General features: G+C 37.7%; 1 long non-coding RNA gene across 1 annotated transcript; it reads left to right on the forward strand.

The window, feature by feature from the left end:
• The first annotated feature begins 1,212 nt into the window (after positions 1-1,212).
• Positions 1,213-20,791, forward strand: LOC118500773. The gene is made up of 2 exons (XR_004903358.1): positions 1,213-1,325; positions 20,697-20,791. It is a non-coding gene; the product is annotated as an uncharacterized LOC118500773 (long non-coding RNA).
• The last annotated feature ends 1,164 nt before the right edge of the window (positions 20,792-21,955 follow it).

Here is a 21,955-nt window from a genome sequence, read left to right on the forward strand (position 1 = left end):
GAACATAGAACCCTCCGTGGTGAAATTTGGGGTAAGGACGCATCCCCTTGTGGTTCCCAGAGCTTACACTCTGAACCCAGAAAAGACGCAGGAGCTCTGAGGGGGCCCCAGAGCCCAAAAGACCTCGGCAGTGAACTCCGGAGAGTGTGCTTGGGAGTGCCCGTATCCACACCCAGAGTCCTGATGGGGGACTTCGGATAGGCTCTTGGGAGAGCATGCTGCTGGCCCTGGGGACAGTATGCAAGAGACTGACAGAGTTCCAACTGGGAAGAGTGAAAAGCATTCCAAACATCCCTCAGCATGCTGAAGCCAGCAAGACCAGAAAAACTGACTTGGCCAGTTAGAAAACAAAAAGAGGTTTATTTTATTTTATTTTTATTTTTATTTTTTTCGCCGTTGTTTGATTGTTTGATTTTATCTTGTTTTTTAAATGACTTTTTATTTTTTTAATTCATATTATTTTTATATCTCTCAAATCCTTATGTTTCTCTTCCTTTCATCCTGGTATTATTCCTTCCACTCAAAATTTATCTTTCCTGCATTCCATCATCTGCTCTTTTTTCCCTTTTTTTTGAGCCTGCAAGTTACTGCAAATTTGTATTATCTTTTTCTCACTTTTCTGACATTTTTTATTTTAATAGTATTTTGGTATTCTTTTCCTTTCTGTATAATCTTCTTTGCATGGCCAGTTATACTGTCTTTTGATAGGTTCCCCCTGTTATCTTAGTCACAGTGTATTGATAATTTACTGTCCTTCATTTGTGTTCCATTAGTACACCTCTCAAGCTTCTATACTCCTTATTCTTGTTATCTAGATCTCATAGGTTCTGTCAGATGATTGTTACTTTAATATTACTGTAAATAAGACCTAATTCATACAATTGTAAATACTATACAACACCTCTCCCTGATCTCAGCCCACTTCACAATTTCCTGAAGTATATTATTGCAGGGGTTGTCTCTATTCTTTTACACACTACTCCTATTTACTATTCTTTATTCCCACCCTACCTCAGGATCTGACCTCCCACAGCCTCACAGCTTTCTAAATCCAACTAACAATCCTTTAATCCCCAATAAGAGTCACATTTTCTTTCCATCCTTTCTAAAACATGGCTAGTGGGGTGGAGGATCACAGTTAACACTATACATAGCAAAAGGATATCTCATCTCTTCTCTACTGGCTGCTAATGTAAATATCATAGAATACTGTCTTGCTGTCTTAAACCATTTTGCCTTACTCCTCCAACTGATCACAAGAAAGAGTAGGGGGAAGCCATGAACACAAGGATACACAAAGGAGACTGCACCACTGAATCTCACAGGTATCCCACAGAAGTTCACACGACAATCACAGACAGCCAGAACAGATAAATTTAAGAAACAGAGACTAACAAGAAGAGTCCCCCCAAAAATGAGAAGACAAAGAAACAATCCCCAAATGAAGGGAAAGGAGGAAGCCTCAGAAAGAATGCTAAATGAAATAGAGGCAACTCAACTATCAGATATTGAGTTCAAAACAATGATTATCAGGAAGATCAATGAACACACAATGAGCTACGACAACCTACAGGGAAGTTACAACAATCTCACTGCAAGCTATCTCAGCATGAAAAAGGAAATAGAAATGATCAACAAGAGCCAAGAGGAAATGAAGAATACAATTTCTGAACTGAAGAACACAGTAGAAGGAATCAAAAAACAGGATCAATGAAGCAGAAGACCAGATTAGTGAATTAGAAGACAAAGTAGAAAAAAACACCCAGAAAGAGCAAGAAAAGGAAAAGAGGCTCAGAAAGAATGAAGAGGGATTAAGAGAAATGCAAGACAATGTGAAATGTAATAATATCCATATAATAGGGATACCAGAAGGAGAAGAAGAAGAGCAAGGGGTAGAAAACCCCTTTGAAAAAGTAATGATGAAAAAGTTCCCTAGTTTGATGAGAGAAAAAGTCACATGAACCCAAGAAACACAGAGAGTCTGAATCAGGAGGAACCCAAAGAGGCCCAGCTCAAGACACATCATAATTAAAATGGCAAAATTTTCAAGACAAAGAGAGAATCTTAAAGGCAGCAAGGGAAAAAAATGAGGTAACATAAAAGGAGCCCCAATAGGGTTAACAGCTGACTTCTCAATGGAAAAACTCCAAGCCAGAAGAGAATGGCAAGAAATATTCCAAGTAATGAGAACCAGAGGTCTGCAACCAAGGCTATTTTACCCAGCAAAGCTGTCAATCAGGATAGAAGGCCAAATAAGAAGCTTCCCAGACAAAAGAAGTCTAAAAGAATACAGCTCCACCAAACCAACTCTGCAGGAGACTTTAAAGGGACTGCTTTAAGGAAAGGAAGAAAAGGAGAAAGAGACAGAGGAACACATGTACATAAATGGCAATGAATAACTACCTATTAATAATAACTTTAAATGTAAATGGATTAAATGCTCCAATCAAAAGACATAGAATAGCTGATTGGATAAGAAAAATGACCCACACATATGCTGCCTTCAAGACACCCACCTCAGGCTAAAAGACCTGCACAGGCTGAAAGTGATGGGCTGGAAACAAATTTTCCAAGGAAATGGACAGGAAAAAGAAGCTGGGGTAGCAATACTCATATCAGACAAAATAGACTTCCAAAAATGGTCAATAAAGAGAGACCCAGAAGGTCACTTCATAATACTCAAGGGAAGAATCTACCAAGAAGACATAAAAATTGTAAATATATATGCACCCAACATAGGAGCACCCAAATACATAAAGAAAATCTTAGAGGACTTCGAAAAAGATATTGACAGCAACTCAATACTAGTGGGGATATTAAGACCCCACTGTCAAAAATGGACACATCTTCCAAACAAAATCTCAACAAAGATGTTGTGGCATTGAACAATACCCTAGATGAAATGGACTTTACTGATATATACAGAGCCCGCCATCCAAAAGAAGCTAAATGCACATTCTTTTCAAATGTATATGGAACATTTTCAAAGATAGACCACATGATAGTACACAAAACAAGCCTCAACAATTTCAAGAAAATTGAAATCGTACCAAGCATTTTCTCAGACCACAAGGGACTGAAGCTAGACACTAACCCCAAGGCAAAAAACCCAAAACACTCAAAATCATGGAGATTAAATAGCATGCTATTAAACAATGAATGGGTCAGGAATAAAATTAGGGAAGAAATTAAAAATTTTCTGGAAACAAATGAAAATGAACTCACAACAACCCACAACTTGTGAGACAGAATGAAGAGAGTACTGAGAGGGAAGTTCATGTTGATATAGGCCTACCTAAAAAAGATAGAAACATTTCAAATAAACAACCTAACCCTACACATACAAGAACTGGAGGAACAACAATGAAGACAGCAAAAAGTAGAAGGAAGAAAATAATCAAGATCAGAGCAGAATTAAATGACATACAGACTAAAATCACAATTCTAAGGATCAATGAATCCAGGAGCTCGTTTTTTGAAAAGATAAACAAAATCAGCAAGCCTTTAAGCAGACTCATCAAGAAAAAAAAAAGAGAGAAGACCCAAATAAACACAATCAGAAATGAAAGAGGAGAGATTACAACAGATACCACAGAAATTCAAAGAATTGTAAGAAATTACTACAAAGAACTGTATGTGAAGAAATTTGAAAACCTAGGTGAAATGGACAACTTTCTAGACAAATATAATCTTCCAAAACTCAATGAAAAAGAAATAGAAAGCCTGAACAGATAAATAGCAGCAAAAGAAATTAAAGCAGTAATAAAAAAACTCCCAACACACAAAAGCCCTGGACTAGATGGTTTCACAGGAGAATTCTACAAAGCATTTAAAAAAGAGCTAACCCCTACCTTCACAGACTATTCCAAAAAATCCAAAATGATGGAAGGCTCCCAAACTCTTTTTATGAGGCCATCATCATCCTAATTCCAAAACCAGATAAAGACACAACAAAGAAAGAAAACTTCAGGCCAATATCACTGATGAACATTGACTCTAAAATCCTCAAGAAAATATTGGCAAACCCCATCCAACAATACATTAAAAAGATCATACACCATGACCAAGTGGGATTCATTCCAGGGATACAAGGATGGTACAATATTTGCAAATCAGTAAATGTAATACATCACATAAACAAAAATAAAGACAAAAACCACATGATCATATCAATAGATGCAGAAAAGCATTTGATAAGGTACAGCACCCATTTATGATAAAAACACTCTGCAAAGTGGGAAGAGAGGGTTCATTTCTCAACATAATAAAGGCCATATATAAGAGACCTACAGCCAACATCATATTCAATGGGCAAAAATTAAAATCTTTTCACTGAGATCAGGAACAAGTCAAGGCTATCCACTTTCACTATGTCTATTCAATATAGTGCTGGAAGTTTTAGCTACAGTGATCAGACAAAAAGGAAAAAAAAAATGAAATGAAAGGCATCCAAATCAGAAAGGAGGAACCAAAACTGTCACTGTTTGCAGATGACATGATAGTGTACCTAGAAAATCCTATAGATTCCGCAAGAAAACTGCTTGACCGAATAAATGAATTTGGCAAAACGGCGGGATACAAAGTCAATATCCAGAAATCAAAGGCATTTCTGTATACCAACAATGAAACAGCAGAAGCAGAAATCATAAAAAAAAAATCCTATTTGAAGTAGCCAAAAGAAAAATAAAATACCTAGGAATAAACCTAACCAAAGAGGTAAAAGACCTGTATTCAGAAAACTACATAACACTGAGGAAAGAAATGAAGGAAGACACAAACAAATGGAAACATATACCATGTCCATGGATTGGAAGAATTAATACTATCAAAATGTCCATACTACCCAAAGCAATTTACACATTCAATGCAATACCTATTCAAGTACCAATGGCTTATTTCACAGACATAGAATAAACACTTCAAAAATTTATATGGAACCATAAATGAACCTGAATAGCTTCTGCAATTTTGAGAAAGAAGAGTAAGGTAGGAGGGATCACAATATTTGACACTAAACTATACTACAAGGCCACTGTAATCAAAACAGCCTGGTACTGGCATAAAAACAGGCACATGGACTAATGGAACAGAACAGCGAGCCCAGAAATAAACCTGAGTCTCTATGGTCAATTAATATTTGACAAAGGAGGCAGCAACCTAAAATCGAGTAAAAATAGCCTCTTCAAGAAATGGTTTTGGGAGAACTGGACAGTTGCAAAAAAAAAAATGAAATTAGAGCACCAACTTACACCTTATACAAAAATAAAAGACTTAAATATAAACCGTGAGACCATTAAAGTCCTAGAGGAGAATGTAGGTAGGAAAATCTCAGATATTTCATGCAGAAACTTTTTTACTGACATGTCTCCTAGAGCAAGGGACATAACGGAAAGAATAAACAAATGGGACCTCATCAAAATAAAAAGCTCCTGCACAGCTAAAGAAAACAGTGTCAAAATTAAAAGAGAACCAACTGTATGGGAAAACATATTTGCACATGATACCTCAGACAAGGGTTTAATCTCCAAAATATCTGAAGAACTTAACATGACTCCACTCTCAGAAGACAAGTAACCCAATTAAAAAATGGGCAAAGGACTTGAACAGACACTTCTTCAAGGAGGACATACAGAGGATCCAAAGACACATGAAATGATGTTAAATATCGCTAGCTATGAGAGAGATGCATATTAAAACCACAGTGAGATACCACTTCACACCAGTCACAATGACCATCATAAACAAGACAAGAAACAATTGTTGGAGAGGTTGTGGAGAAAAGGGGGTCCCTAGTGCACTGTTGGTGGTTTTGCACACTCTTACAACCACTATGGAAAGCAGTATGGAACTTCCTCAGAAAACTAAAAATGGATCTGCCTTTCTTTTTACCCTGCAATTCCACTGCTGGAACTATATCCTAAGAACACTGAAACATCAATACAAAAGAACCTTTGCACCCCGATGTTCATAGCAGCACAATTTACAATAGCTAGGTGCTGGAAGCAACCTAGATACCCATCAGTAAATGAATATATCAAAAAACTATGGTACATTTACACAGTGGAATTCTATGCAGCAGGAAGAAAGAAGGAGCTCCTACTCTTTGCAACAGCTTGGATTGAGCTGGAAAGCATTATGCTAAGCAAAATAAGTCAGACAGTGAAAGACAAATACCACATGATCTCACCTTTAACAGGAACCTAATCAACACAACAAAGAAATAAGCAAAATATAACCAAAGACACAGAAATAGAGGACAGGATGACAGCAACCAGAGGGGAGAGAAGAGGGATTTTCCAGGGAGAATGGGAAGGGTTTACAGGAACAAATTTAAAGGACACATGGACAAAAACTAGGGGTAGGGTGGTAATGGGAGGGAAGTGGGGAGGGTTGGGTGGGTGGGCTGGAATGGGAGTAAAAGGGAGCAAACTGTACTTAAACAATTATTAAAATTAAAAAAAAGGATAATTACAAGTCAAAAAAAAAATAGACGTTTCTGAAGGGATGTATACCATAGGTTAATAAGCACATGAGAAGAAGTTCAACATCACTAGTCATTAGGGAAATGCAAATCAGCACCTCAGTAAGATACAATTCACAGCCACCAGGATGGCAATTAATAGTAAGTTTTGACAAGGTATGGAGAAACTCCTTTGATTCTGCCCCTGTCTTTCTCATCCATCTCCTTATGGACTCCAAATAAACACGGTGTATGTCATTTGAAGGCTTTTCTATTGTCTCCTAATTCTGTTCTCTTTTTTAACATTTTTTCTTTTTTCTGTGCTCCATTCGGTTGTTTTCCATTGACGTGGATATAAGTACTATCTTCAAATGTTTCAGTATGCTTCTACATGCACCCAATTAATTTTTATGTTTTATTAAAAGATTTTATTTATTTATTTTTAGAGATTGTGGCAGGGAAAGAGAAAGAGAGGGAAACATCAATGTGTGGTTGCCTCTCACATGTCCCCTATTGGGGAGCTAGCCCACAACCCAGGCTTGTTCCCTGATTGGGATAGAACCCCATGCTCAATTCACTGATCAACACCAGCAAGAGCTAATTATTAAGTTTAGGTATTGTGTTTTGAACTTCTATAATGACAGATGCTTGTACATCAATGTTCATTACAGCATTAGTTATAATATTTACAGGTGGAAGTTACTCAACTTCTCATCAAGAGATACACTGAGAAACATAATATGGTATACATGCAATGAAATAATATTCAGCCATAAAAACTGAAAAAAAGTTCTGAAAATGCTAAAATATGAATAAACTTTGATAAATTATGCCATTGAAATAAGCCAGACATAAAAGGACAAGTATTGTATGATTTCCTCTATGTGAGTATGTGCACTAGGCAAATTCATAGAGACAGAAAGTACATTAAAGGTTATCAGGTGCTGAGTAGAGAGAAATGGGGAGATATTATTTAATGATTATAGTTTCAGTCATGGGATAATGAAAATTTTAGAAATGTGTAGTGGTTATAAAACATTTTCAGTGTAATGAAGGCTACTGAATTATATGATTAAAAATGACTAAAATGGCAAATGTTAGATTACATATATTTTACCACAATAAAAATAATTTAAAAATATATTCTCAATAAACTTCTCTTTTGTAGAAAATATACCACAAGGAGTACTGAGTTTTGCTTCTACACTGTTCTGCCCACTAACCATGTGAACTTGGGCAAGTCACTTACCTCTTCTGAGTGCCAGACACAACTTGGATTTAATGATGACTTATGGAGGATTAAATGTGCAAATATTCAATAGGTTTTTGTTAATCTATGTGATATACTTTCTGCAGAGGCACCTGTAACTAATGAATGTTGAATAGGTAGAGTACAATGATAAAAACCCTCTAACTCCTGTTTTTCTTCTTTGGACTAAGTACTTTCTTCTGAATGTATAAGTTGTAATATTTTTTTCTTGCCAAACCTACATGTAACACAACTTACACAGGAAGGGGCTTATTTCCAAGATCATCTTTTCCTGATTGATTTCATCCAATTTATTATTTTCCATTGGTAGTCCAAGGGCCCATTCTATGAGTCAACTCCCTCCACATCTCTAAAATTGTACCAGATCATTAGCTTGTCCTGACTTCCTACTGGGGCCACTGAAGGAATTCTTTATTGTAATTTGTTACTGGTGAAGATTTACTTCAAATTTTGTAAAGGCAGTCAGTTAAATTCACCTCAAATATGACCCTTAGCCATGAGATTCTATGATTCTTGGATTCTGTAACCCATTAAATGAATGAGATATAATCCACTTCTCTCCCCATTTGTCCACCAATAAAATGAAGTTGACAGAGGTCCCCGGGTGATTTCAAATTTTCTTCAGAGGAAAATGGAATTCAAGTTTTTGTAGATACTAATCTTTATAACTTATTTTATAGAGCCTGAAAAGGTCTGACCTATTATTTGGACCCAAGTTTCCTGGGAACAACCTTTCATCTGGCATCCAGTTCAAGTATGTGGTGTCCTTTCCTAACCATACTCTGTTGGAAGAGAAAGGAAAACAAATAACTGTGACAAGCTGTAAATGCTTTCCATCAGATCTTCCAAGATCGATGAAGTCATGTAGGACCCACAATGACCATGTGTGCCCCAATAACTGTTTTTCTTTGATCCTCTTGGTTTCTCAGAACTGGGTTCTGGAAAAGCCTGGACATAGCCCACAGCAGAGAGGCACTGTTTTCCTGAAGCTCCTGCCCCATTTCTCAGGAGCAATATAATGTCCAATATCCATGTGACTGTGTTTTTACTCAGACTTGCTCACTGCCTTCTCCCAAGTGGTATCTCTCAGGTCTCTCAAACACAACATATCCAGGAAAGAATTCCATCTTAACTCTAGCTTGTTCTTTTTTGTCTTTGATTAGCAACTTGTATTTTATTTTTGTCTCTTCAAAACTAGTCTGCACACAGCCTCCAGAGTATTAATTGGGAAACTCAAGTCATAGTACATCATTAATCACAACCAACTCTTTCAGTGGTTTTCTTATCGTATTTACCATGATAATCCAGCTTCCATCAAAGAAACCAAGGTCTTCCATGATCTACCCCAGCCCTAACTTCCATCACTCAAGGTGGGTGTTGTTCTTTTAGTGGTTTGTCTGTTAGCCCCAGTGCTTTTTTCACATCACCCCTTCTGTCTGGAATCCTGTCTCCATATTCTTCCTCTTTAATTCATTTTAATTGTCTAATGTTTAACTCAAAGTCTTCCTTATATCTCTACTCTCAGCTCTTCTTCTCCTGCCATGAGATATTCTTCATTTCCATAATATTCTTTGAAGAATTTTATGCTGCGTTTACCACAATCTGTTGGTAACTGTCTGCTTAAGTGTTTGCCTCCTTAACTAGATTGTGAGTCTTTTAACTCATTGGTAATGTCGTATTTATCATTTTATACCCAGAGTCCAGAACAGGGATTGACAAATGAATGTTTGTGAAATGAATTAATGAATCAGTGAGTGATTATCAGTGAATTGTTATCACCCATGAAATAAGAGCTCATGACCCTCACAACCCACATACCCATCTGAGTTACTTTGTGGCAGGGCCTGGACCTCATTCATCTTTGTGCCACCCTGCCCATCTCCCAGTACAGGCAAATAACAGGAAATCAGCAAATGTTAGTTGAATCAACAACACTATAGCTTAGATTCAATGACTTTTGGAGTAAAGGAGCAGACATAAATGAAGGCCAATCAAACCCCCTGGGTCCAGAAGAGGGAAAGGGGAAAATGGTTTCCCATGTGAGCCTATTGACTTTTTTCAAGGAATTCATTCACTATAGGTTTGCTATGAAATAGATCCATTTCCCCTCAAAACTTTCAATCACCCTCCAGTTCAGGCATGGTTCCAGGGTCTTACATGCACTCATGTTCACATCTCCTAAAGAAATATAGATCTTTATAGCCTGCCTGGCTTTCTTGCCCCAAGCAGGTTCTGTGCACTACGTGCTATCTCCATATCAACTCCCTGTGAGTGGTTGTGCTATCTTCCATCCCTCTACAACACCACCTTGTCTGCAGCTACCCACCAGGCACCACCTGAGTGAGAGTTATCGGATACACCTGCACTCAAGCATATTTGCCTTCTTACTATGTTAAGTGTTGTAACAGGATAGTTCCATTATCTCATTTTATTTTTAATTTTATATGAATACATTCACAATATAAAACAATCTGTGATACACACACACACACACACACACAGTAAAGAATAGCAATAAAATAAACATCCATATATCTAACACTTAAAATAAGTGATAAGACATTACAAAACTGTAAAATGAAGTTTCCTTCTCAATTATATTTTATTCCTCCTGCAGAAGTAACCAAATTCTGAAAGTTAGAATTTCTTTGCCTTTTTTTAAAAAATAATAACTCTAACTGGCACGTTGTTTAATTTTACCTGTTTTTTTTTTAATGCTCATCCAAGGATATATTTGTTGATTTGAGAGAGAGAGAGAGAGAAACATCAATGTGAGAAAAACATTGATCAGTTGCCTCCCATACATGCCTGGAATGAGAATTAAACCTGCAACCTAGGTATGTGCCATGACCAGGGATCAAACCAGCAACACTTTGGTGTTTGGAATGACACTCCAGCCTACTGAGGAATTCAGCCAGGGTGAATTTACCTGTTTTAACTTTATAGAAATAAAATATTTCCTGCATGTGTTTTTCTAAAACATGTTTATTTACTCAATATTTCACTTATAAGAGTTCTACTTGTTGGCTATTATTGTTTTATATACCATTTTTCATTAATTTTCTCTTGGTGGACATTTGTTTTTACCTAGTGATTTTGAGTACAAACAGCACTGCTATGAACAATCATGTACATGCTTAGGGAAAATATGCAAGTGTTTCCAAAAACATGAAAGAGAATTGCTGAGCTACAGGCTAAATACCTCTTCAGTTTTACTATCACTCCTATTACTCCACATCCTCACCAATGTTCGATATTAGGAGACATTTAGGAGAAAAGAATCAAGGCCAAAAAGTACAAGATTAGGGAAAGAACAACAGAATGATCTCTCAAAATAGTATTATAAAGAAGATAAATATGACCAAGTGATGTTTCATGAATAAAACAAAACAAACAAAATAATGAGTAGAAAAATTTCTCTGGTGAGATTAATGAGAAAAATTACACTGAAACAATATTTGGAATGTAAATGAAGGCATAGGTGAATGGAGAAGTAGACAGTGATCTTAGAAATAAGTCATTCAAGTGTCAATTGTCTCAGAATTAGATAATATAACTTTAATCCAAATTTCAATAGGCTTTTTCTTAAAACTTGAAAAATTGATCTTCAAATTTGTTTCAAAGAATAAAGTTCCAAAAATAAACAGGATACGTCAAAAGAAGAGCATAGAGCCCTGGTCAGGTTGGTTGTAGTGTTGTTTTGTTCACCAAAATGTTGCAGGTTTGAGTCCCAGTCAGGGCACATACTGAAGTTACATGTTAAACCCCCAGTTTGTAGGTGTACAGGAGGCAACTGATCTCTCTCTCTCTCTCCCTTTCTCTCTCTCTCTCTCTCTCTCTCTCTCTCTCTCTCTCTCTCTCTCTCTTCTCATGAAGGAGAATATCCTGGGTGAAGATTAAAAAAAGAAAGAAAGAGCAGATGCAGGAAATAACTAACCCAATATTAATCCCATAATAATTAAGACAAATTAATACTGGCCCCAAATATATTGTCAAAAAAAAAAAAACACAGTCTCAGAAGGAACTTTATGTACATAAAGAACTTTGGTAAGTAAGAGATGTTGTATATCAGATTTACAGGGGAAAGAAAGGAGTATTAAAAGAGTTTATACATAAGTACAAAGATAAAATTGCATCCTGATCTTACATCATATACAAAAGCATTCCCAGTGGCTAATAATTGAGATGACTAAAAATTACATTAAAAATTAGCCCTGGTTGGCATAGCTCAGTGGATTGAGCTCGGGCTACAAACCAAAGTGTCGCAGGTTCGATTCCCAGCCAAGGTACATGCCTGGTTTGCAGGCTATAACCCCCAGCAACCACACATTGATGTTTCTCTCTCTCTCTCTATCTCCCTCCCTTCCCTCTCTAAAAATAAATAAATAAAATCCTAAAACAAATTTAAAAAAGAATTTAAAAATACATTAAAAATTTTAGTAGAATATATAGTTCAATAGTTTTTGGATGCCGCAGCAGAGAAGAAAATTTTAAACAAGAACAAAACATATCTATATAAGAAATGATTGAAATTTGACTATGTTAAAATGATAAGCTTCTGTTTACCAATTAACACCTTAAGGGAGATAATATCTGTAATATATACAACTGCTATAGGATTAGCATAGACAATGTATAAGTAATGCATTCAAATCTATAAATAAAATTAATGAACCCATATTTTTTAAATGGGGAAGAGCATGAATAAGCTTCTTACAGAAAAGGAATTGCTTCTGGTCAATCAACATATGAGTAATAAAATTATGAACATGTGCCCTAGCTGGCGTAGTTCAGTGGGTTGAGTGTGGGCTGCGAACCAAAGCATCGCAGGTTCGATTCCCAGTCAGGACACACGCCTGGGTTGCAGGCCATATTTCCAGTGGGGGCCACATGAGAGGCAACCACATATTGATGTTTCTCTCTCTCTTTCTCCCTCCCTTCCCGCTTTAAAAATAAATAAATAAATCTTTTAAAAAATTATGAACATGTAACTTTCATTAATGATCACAAAAAAATTGAGAGAAGATAAAATCAACTACCATATTATACCTCACAATTTTACTAATATACAAATGCCAAAGCCAAAAGCTATATAATTTTTAAGCAACAAAGATTTATAGTTGAATCATACATTCATAATTCACCTTATTTGTTTAACTGTGGTCAAAACACTTATGTTTGAATCACTCTAGTGTCAAATGACCTGTGTGTCCTTGGTCTGGGAGTTCCTTTCCCAAGAGACCCTGCTCATCTGTTTGTAATGACCCACCCAGGGTCCCTTCTCCTTCTCTTCCTCCACTAGTACCTTCCAATTCTTGCCACACTTTTAATAAGGAGGTAAGTTTTTGAGGACCAAAACAAGTAAATTTGGAGTTACCTGGAAGGGAGCAAGGACAGATTGTAACTTGGCCCTTCATGGATTCTCCTACTCAGGACAGAGCCCACTTTAAATGTTCAATTGTGGCTATCATTTCAATGAAGTCAACGTTTCTTAAGTCAGACTTGGCACACTTAAATTTTGTAAAAAGATTTTTATATTTCTATCATGTTTTAATTAGTAAAAAATGATACTGGGAGCAGTTTTAGCTATTGTCAGGTGGTTGTTTTATTTAATGAATTTATTAATATTTATTTAATACTTCTATCATGAGACTCATTGTTAAGTATTTAAAAGAAGACACACACACAAGTCCATACATATATATATGTATGGACTTGTGTGTGTGTCCATAACTTATTTATTAACAAACTTATATAACTTATTTATTAACAAATTCAAGTGTCAGATTCAGCAATTTGGTCATAGGCAGACTCAGAAAAGCTCACTAGGAGATGGTAAAGACAAACTAGCTGTTGCTGCTCTGGAGCATTGTTGCTAAACCCTTCAATGCACAGCAGGATCTCAGTGGTGGGGTCAAATACCTCCATTTGCAGAAAAATATGCTCTTCAGTGTAGTCCTGCCCAGCAAGCTGTGGATCTGGTCAGATGATCCCCATTAAGTTTCTTCAGGTGAGTGTTCCCTGTAGCTTATATTTCTCCTCACTAAGGATAAACCAGGCAGTGAACAACAAATACGACATGATATCACCTATAAGTGGAAACTAATCAACAAAACAAAGAAGCAAGCAAAATATAACCAGAATATAGCCAAAATATAACCAAAATATAAACATTGAATTAAAGAACAAACTGACAATAACCAGAGGCAGGTGGGGAGAGGGATAATGGGGGGATAGGGGAAGGGTCATCAAGGAACATGTATAAAGGACACATGGACAAAGACAAAGGGTAGGTTTGAAAGTGGGAGGTGGGGATGGATGGGGCAGGGGGCCGAGGCAGGGTGAAATGGAGACAATGGTACTTGAATAACAGAAAGAAAGAGAGAGAGAAAGAGAGAAAGAGAGAAAGAGAGAAAGAAAGAAAGAAAGAGAGGAAGGAAGGAAGGAAGGAAGGAAGGAAGGAAGGAAGGAAGGAAGGAAGGAAGGAAGGAAGGAAGGAAGGAAGGAAGGAAAGAAAGAAAGGGAGGGAGGAAGCAAGGGAGGGAGGGAGGAGTGTAGGTAGTTAGATATTAATAAAGTAAAGGAATGAAGGGAATCAGATTTTAAGAAGTATAATAAACTTGGGAACTGAATTGGACAATAAGCCTGATTCACTAGGAAGCAACAGCTCCACACATTCACCAGGGGATTGCAGCATTGCCCAGCCAAAGGGATTAACACCCCTCCTTCCCCCATGTAAGAAGGAAAAGACCATCTTTCCAATCTCCCCAAGGTACAACCAGTTCATTTACCCATTGTATGGGAGAGGAATAAACAATAAAAGTAAAATTCCTCTTTTGGAGGCATGTGCAGTAGGAGTCAAGATGGTGACCATAAATGTCTGTCTGTCTGGCCTGGGAAAACGATCAGATTGGGTAAGGGACACAAAACTCCCAGAAAATCTAAGAAATGGATTGGTTAGAAGGAGGACCCAGCGCCAGTCAGCAATAGCTTGGGAAGTTGATTGATTAGTCTGAAGGTGAGCTTGGCCTTATTCAAGTCCAAAATTATATAATATAAGCTTAACAAAGCTCTCTCACTCTCTCTCATCCACTCAATAACAAGCATGTGTGTTCTCTCACCATAGCAGCCTCCTGTGGTCATGCAGATTCTAGTCATGAGTTTCAGTACAGCAATGCAGTGCCAACAAGAGTACAGCCAGAAACACAGACTAAACTAGCTAGATGGGGACAGACACTGAACTGGACTAAACCAAAAGAACAGAATTCCTGGACACCAACCTATTCCAGGGTCTGACAAAGAAAGACATTTTGGATTTTTTCCATGGTAGGACAGAGCCAAACCTAGGACATTCCTTTGTGTTTGCTTCCACTTCAATAAACTTTACTGCTGTCCCACATTATCCCATCTGTGGTCCCTGAAACACTTTTCTTGTAACAACACAAGGACCCCAAATTATTTTTTTCATTCAAAAAAATCTATTTTATATTCTTGTTGTTCAAGTACAGTTGTCTGCATTTTCCTCCCACTACTGCCCACCATCCACACCATCCCCACCTCCCTCCTCTGATTCAACCCCCCTTGGTTTTGTCAGCATTGTCCACCTGTCCTTTATAGTTGTTCCTGAAATCCCTTCCCCCTTTGTCCCCATTATCCCTTCCCATCTCCCTTCTGGTTACTGTTAGATTGTTCTTAACTTCAATGTCTCTGGTTATATTTTACTTGCTCGTTGGTTTTGTGGATTAGGTTTCACTTTGAGGTGAGATTATATGGTATTTGTCTTTCACTGCCTGGCTTATTTCACTTAGTATAATGCTCTCAGATTCCATCCATGCTGTCACAAAAGGCAGGAGCTCCTTTCTTTCTGCTGTGTAGTATTCCACTGCATAAATGTACCAGGTTTTTGATCCACTCATTACTGATGGGCACTTAGGTTGCTTCCAGCACTGCACTATTATAAATTGTGTTGCTATGAACATTGGGGTACATAGGTTCTTTTGGATTGGTGTTTCAGGGTTCTTAAGACATAACCTCATTGTGGTTTTAATTTGCATCTCTCTGATGGCTAGTGATGCTGAGCATCTTTTCATATGTCTCTGGACCCCCTTTATGTCCTCCTTGGAGAAGTGTCTGTTCATCTTTTCCCATTTTTAATTGAGTTTTTTGTTTTCCTGGAATGGAGTCATGTGAGTTCTTATGTATTTTGGAGATCAAACCCTTAGCTGAGGTATCATTGACAAATATGTTTTGTTCCAAATTGTTGCTTTGAATTCTGGTTTTCTCCTTATCACTGTTGGTTCCCTGAATATTTTCTTTTATTTCATTTTGTGTATCTTTCATTTGTTCTTTCAGTTTTTGACCAAGCTCAATCAGTTCTGTGAACATTTTGATTAACAGGGCTTTAAATTCTCCATTAGATAGGTTGTCAATCTCCTCGTCACTTAGTTCTCCTTCTGAGGTTGTTGTGTTCTTTCATTTGGACCGTATTTCTTTGTCTTGATGTAGCTGATAAGTTATAAGGGGACAGGGCCTTAGACATTCACCCAGGCAGGGCAACCCTCTTTGCTGCATTGCCTGTGTGGGAGGGACCAGAGAGGGAACAGTGAAGCTCACCCACTCATCTCCAGCACACTTTCCAGCAGACTCTCACTTTAGACTGGAAGTATCTCTCACTGTGGCAACCCCAAACTTAGCCCACAGTCAACTCTGAGTATCAGTTTTCCCCTTGAGTCAGTCCCTCCTGCTTAGTTCTGGGGATCTCATTAGTCAGCCCCACTCCTCAGCTGCCTCCCTGTGGTTTTTTGGAGTCAGGCCAACTTGATCCACCTTACCTATCTGGTTGTTCTGGTTGATTTTTTTTTTTAATTCTTTGGTAGTCAGAGTTCCACGAACTTTGATTTTCTGGTGATTTTGGTTGTATATTGATTTTAGGTTGGTCATTATCCTCCTTTTGGTTGTGCTAAAAAGCAAAAGGTTTCTACCTACACCTCCAACTTGGCTTGAACTTTTTCTCTTTTTGTTCTTAATGGATCTCCTTAAAGCCTTGTCAATTTTGTTTACCTTTTCAAACAAAAATCTCCTGGATTCATTGATCCTTAGCATTGTGCATTTAATCTCTATGTTTTTAAATTCTGCTCTGATCTTGGCTATTTCCTTCCTTCTACTTGCTCTGGGTTGTCTTTGTTGCTTTTCCTCCAGTTCTTGTAGGTGTAGGGTTAGGTTGTTTATTTGAAATATTTCTATCTTTCCTAGGTTGGTCTGTATCACTATGAACTTCCCTCTCAAGACTGCCTTCACTGTGTCCATAAATTTTGGATTGTTCTGAGTTCATTTACATGTGTTTCCAGAAACTTTTTTATTTCTTCCCTAATCTCATTCACTATGAACCTCCCTCTCAAGACTGCCTTCACTGTGTCCATAAATTTTGGATTGTTCTGAGTTCATTTACATGTGTTTCCAGAAACTTTTTTATTTCTTCCCTAATCTCATTCTTGACCCATTCATTGTTTAATAGCATAGTATTCAATCTCTGTGAGTTGGAGTGTTTTTGAGTTTTTTCCTAGAGATTGGTTTCTAGTTTCAGTCCCTTGTGCTCAGAGAAAATCTTTGATATGATTTCAATTTTCTTGAATTTGTTAAGGCCTGTTTTGTGCCCTATCATGTGGTTTATCTTTGAAAACATTACATGTGGATTTGAAAAGAATGTGTATTTTGCTTCTTTGGGATGAAAGACTCTACATATATCAAGTAAGTCCATTTGATGAAGGGAATTGTTCAATGCCCCAATATCTTTGTTGATATTTTGTTTGGAAGATCTATCTATTTTTGTCAGTGGGGTTTAAAATCCCCTACTATAAATGTGTTGCTGTCAGTATCTTTCTTGAAGTCCTCCAAGATTTTCCTTATTTATTTTGGTGTTCCCATATTAGGTGTATATATACTTACGTTTATGTCTTCTTCCCTTGAGTATTATGAAGTGACCTGGGTCTCTTTTTATGGCCCCTTTTTTGAAGTCTATTTTTTCTGATATAAATATTACTACTGCAGCCTTTTTATCCTGTACATACCACTGGAATATTTTTTTTCAGCCCTTCACTTTCCAACAGTGTAGGTCTTTTTTCTGAGGTGGGTCTCTTGTAGGCAGCATATGTGTGGGTCATATTTTCTTGTCCATTCAGCTCTTCTTTATCTTTTGATTTGGATATTTAATCCATTTACATTTAAGGTTATTATCAGTAGGTATTATTCATTGCCATTTACTTCATTCTTACTTATGTAGCTCTCTCTCTCTCTCTCTCTTTTTTTTGTGCTTTTTTTAAAGTGGCTCCTTTTGCATCTCTAGCAGTGCTGGATTGGAGGATGTATATACTTTGAGGCTTCTTTTGTCTGGAAAACTCCATATTTCACCTTCTATTTTAACTGGGAGCTTTGCTGGATCGAGTATTCTTGATTGCAGGCCTTTGATTTTCCTTACTTGTAATATTCCTTGCCATTGCCTTCTGGTTTGGAGCATTTCCACTGAGCAGTCAGCTGCTAGCCTTATTGGAGCTCCCTTGTATGTTACTTTCTGTTTCTCCCTTGTTGCCTTTAAGACCCTCTCTTTGACTTGGAATTTCACCATTTTAACTATGATGTGTCTTGAAGTGGGCCTCTTTGTGTTCCACTTGATTGGGATTCTCTGTGCTTCCTGGATTTGTGTGACTTTTCCTCTCATAAAATTAGGATTTGATTATGAAAATCTGTCAAAAACAGATTTTCTATCCTTTGCTCTTCTTCTCCTTCTGGTATCCCTATTACACCAATATTATTATGTTTCATGTTGTCCTGTAATTCCTTTAATTCCTCTTTGTTCTTCCTGAGTCTCTTTTCCTTTTCTTGCTCTTTTTGCACACTTTTTTTTTGCCTTGTCATCCAGCTCACTGATTCAGTTCTCTGCTTCATCTAGCCTGCTTTTGATTTCTTCTCCTTTGTTCTTCAATTGAGAAATAGTATTCTTCATTTCCTCTTGGCCCTTGTTGATAGTTTCTATTTTCTTTTTCATGTTGATATTGTTTCTGGTGAGTTCATCATAGTTTCCCTGCAATTTTTGGTAATTTTCTGTGAGCTCGTTGAGGTTCATTATAATCACTGCTTTGACCTCAATATCTGATAATAGGCTTGCCTCTGTTTCATTTTGCATTCTTTTTTATTCTTCTTCCTTTCCTTTCATGTGGGTTTTGTTTCTTTGTTTCTGCATCATTTGTGAAACTCTTCTTGTTTGCCTCTATTTCTTAAATTGATCTGTTCTAACTCCCTGAGGTTGTGGTGTGAACTTCTATGGTGGACTATCTGTGAGATTCAGCAGTGCAGTCTCCTTAATCTGCTAAACTTCCTGCTCTTGGGCTGTCATTTATGTTGTTTCTCTGGATGTATTTCAGTTTTTATTGTTGTTGGGTCTTTCTTTGGTGAGTCCCTCCCTCAAGCTGGTTAACTGAAGGTCACTCCACCCACAATGTCTTGTATGCTGTTGTGCTGGTGCAGATAGGTTGTGTCAAAGCTTGTTCTTCTGTCTGTCCAAGGTTTTGAGGCTTCTCTGTCACTATTGGTCAGTTGTTTGTTCTGGGTAATTTCTCCACCATTTAGTTGTACTTCCAGTTAGGTCCTCGGTGCAGGTGTGTCTGGCTTCCACTTAACTCCTCTGCCATCTTCCTTTATTATCTGTTGGTGGTTCCTTTGTTGGTGGGTTCTCTCTTCCAGTAGGTATATTGGTATTTTCAGCTCCTACCTATTTTTTATGTGATCACTTGGAGGGGAAAGGCAAAATAGATTAATACAGCAGGACTCTATTCTATGGGATTTAAAGTACCAATAAGTAAAGAGATAGGAGTTCCTTTATATAAGCTTAGTGTTAACCATGACATTTCACCCAACTAATCACTTTTTAGAAAGAGTAAAAAAGAGATAAGACTCTTCTTAGAAGAGGGAAGGATTGTGAGTGAAATCCAGAAAATAGTGAGCTGCTGGGAAGTCAGATTATGAGACATACTGAGAGTAAAGGATAGAGAACAGGTGTGGTGTGAAAGAGAATAGAGCTAACCACAACAGTCTGGGAGGGGTGCTGTATAGTGTTTACAATGCTACGAAACACCACTTCTTTACAATGATACTGGAATAACAACCATATAACAGAATCTATGTGATCTGAATTACAAGAAGAGTAAGTACATGACTAGCATAGTGTGGTATTGGAGCACAAGTGAAGTGAAAGAAGGAATATTAAAAATACAAGGCAAGACAGGTGAGAGCAAAATCCATTCCCCCCTGTGCACTGGTGAAACACCAAGCTGATCTTCTGGGGAACAGAGTGAACAACCAAAAGTATCCCAAAAATATGAATATTGGAGACCAACATCTGTAGAGGACATTGAAATATCAGACAGTGAGACAATAAAACCTGGAGCTGTGAAAAGACCAGAGTTAGACCCATAGAGGGGTCATCCCAATAACTGAGATGGTGAGAAAGTTTTTACTTTGCTACTCCAGAGAACTTGCAAGGTGGGAGCAGTGAACACCACTACACCTGCTGTAAGAGGAAACTCACCAGCAAAGGAAAACCAACAGATACTAACAGAAGAATGTGCAGAAGGGAGTGGAAGCCACATACACCTTCACCAAGGACTGACCTGGAAATACAACTAAATGGTGGAGAAATTACCCACAACAAACAAATGAACCAGAGTGCGAAAGAAGCTTCAAAACCTTATAGACACAGAAGAATCAGCTTCAACACACCCTGTCCACACTTGCACAACAGAATACAAGATGAGGAGGATGGAGTGACCCTCAGTTAACCAAATGGGGGGAAGCACCCATGAAAGAAAGACCTAACAACAATCAAATCCCAAAGACACACAGAGAACCAACAAATGATAGGCCAAGACCAGTGAGCTCAGGAGATTGAGGAGAATGCACCATTGAATCTCACAGGTCTTCTACCATAAAAGTTCACACCAGAAACCCAAGGAGTCAGAACAGATCAATTTAAGAAGCAGATGCTAAGAAGAAGAGTATCACAAACAATGGAGACACAAGGAAACAAAACCAACATGGAAGGAAAAAAAGGAAGCCTCAGAAAGAATGCTAAATGAAACGGAGGCAAGTCGACTATCAGATATTGGGTTCAAAGCAATAATTATGGGGAAATTCAATGAGCTCACTGAAAATTACCAAAAACCCCAGGGACTCTACAATTAACTCACTGAAAAATATGTCAACATGAAAAAGGAAATAGAAACTATCAACAAGGGCCAAGAGGAAATCAAGAATGCCATTTCTGAACTGAAGAGCACAGTAGATAAAATCAAAAGTAGGCTAGGTGAAGTAGAGGATTGAATCAGCGAGCTGGGGGACAAGGTAGAAAAAAAATACCCAGAAAGAGCAAGGAAAGGAAAAGAGGCTCAGAAAGAATGAAGAGGGATTAAGGATAATGCAGGAGAAAATGAAACATAATAATATTGGTGTAATAGGGATACCAGAAGGAGAAGAAGAAGAGCAAGGGATAGAAAATCTGTTTGAAAAGGTAATAATGGAAATCTCTCCTAATTTGATGAGAGAAAAAGTCACACAAATCCAGGAAGCGCAGAGAGTCCCAATCAAGAAGAACCCAAAGAGGCCCACTGCAAGGCACATCATAACTATAATGGCAAAATTACAAGATAAGGAGAGAATCTTAAAGGCAGCAAAGGAGAAACAGGAAGTAACATACAAGGGAGACCCAATAAGGCTAGCAGCTGACTTCTCAGTGGAAATGCTCCAAGCCAGATGAGAATGCAAGAAATAGTCCAAGTAATGAGAACCAGAGGCCTGCCACCAAGGCTACTTTACCCAACAAGGCTATCAATCAAGATGGGAGGCCAAATAAGGAGGTTCCCATACAAAAGAAGTCTAAAAGAATACACCTCCACCACACCAGCTCTGCAAGAGATGCTAAAGGGACTTCTTTAAAAAAAAAAAAAAGAAGGAAGAGAGGCGGGGGGAACACAGGTACAAAAAATGCCAATGAATAAGTACTTATCAGTAATAACCTTAAATGCAAATGGATTAAATACTCCAATCAAAAGACACAGAGAAGCCAAATGGAGAAGAATAGGGAAGCATGGCCCACACATATGCCGCCTACAAGAGACTCACCTCAGAAAAAAAAAGACCTCCACAGACTGAAGGTGAAAGGTTAGAAACAAATTTTC

The sequence above is a fragment of the Phyllostomus discolor genome, chromosome 5 (genome assembly GCF_004126475.2).
Source record: "Phyllostomus discolor isolate MPI-MPIP mPhyDis1 chromosome 5, mPhyDis1.pri.v3, whole genome shotgun sequence".
In the NCBI taxonomy this organism is placed as follows: Eukaryota; Metazoa; Chordata; class Mammalia; order Chiroptera; family Phyllostomidae; genus Phyllostomus; species Phyllostomus discolor.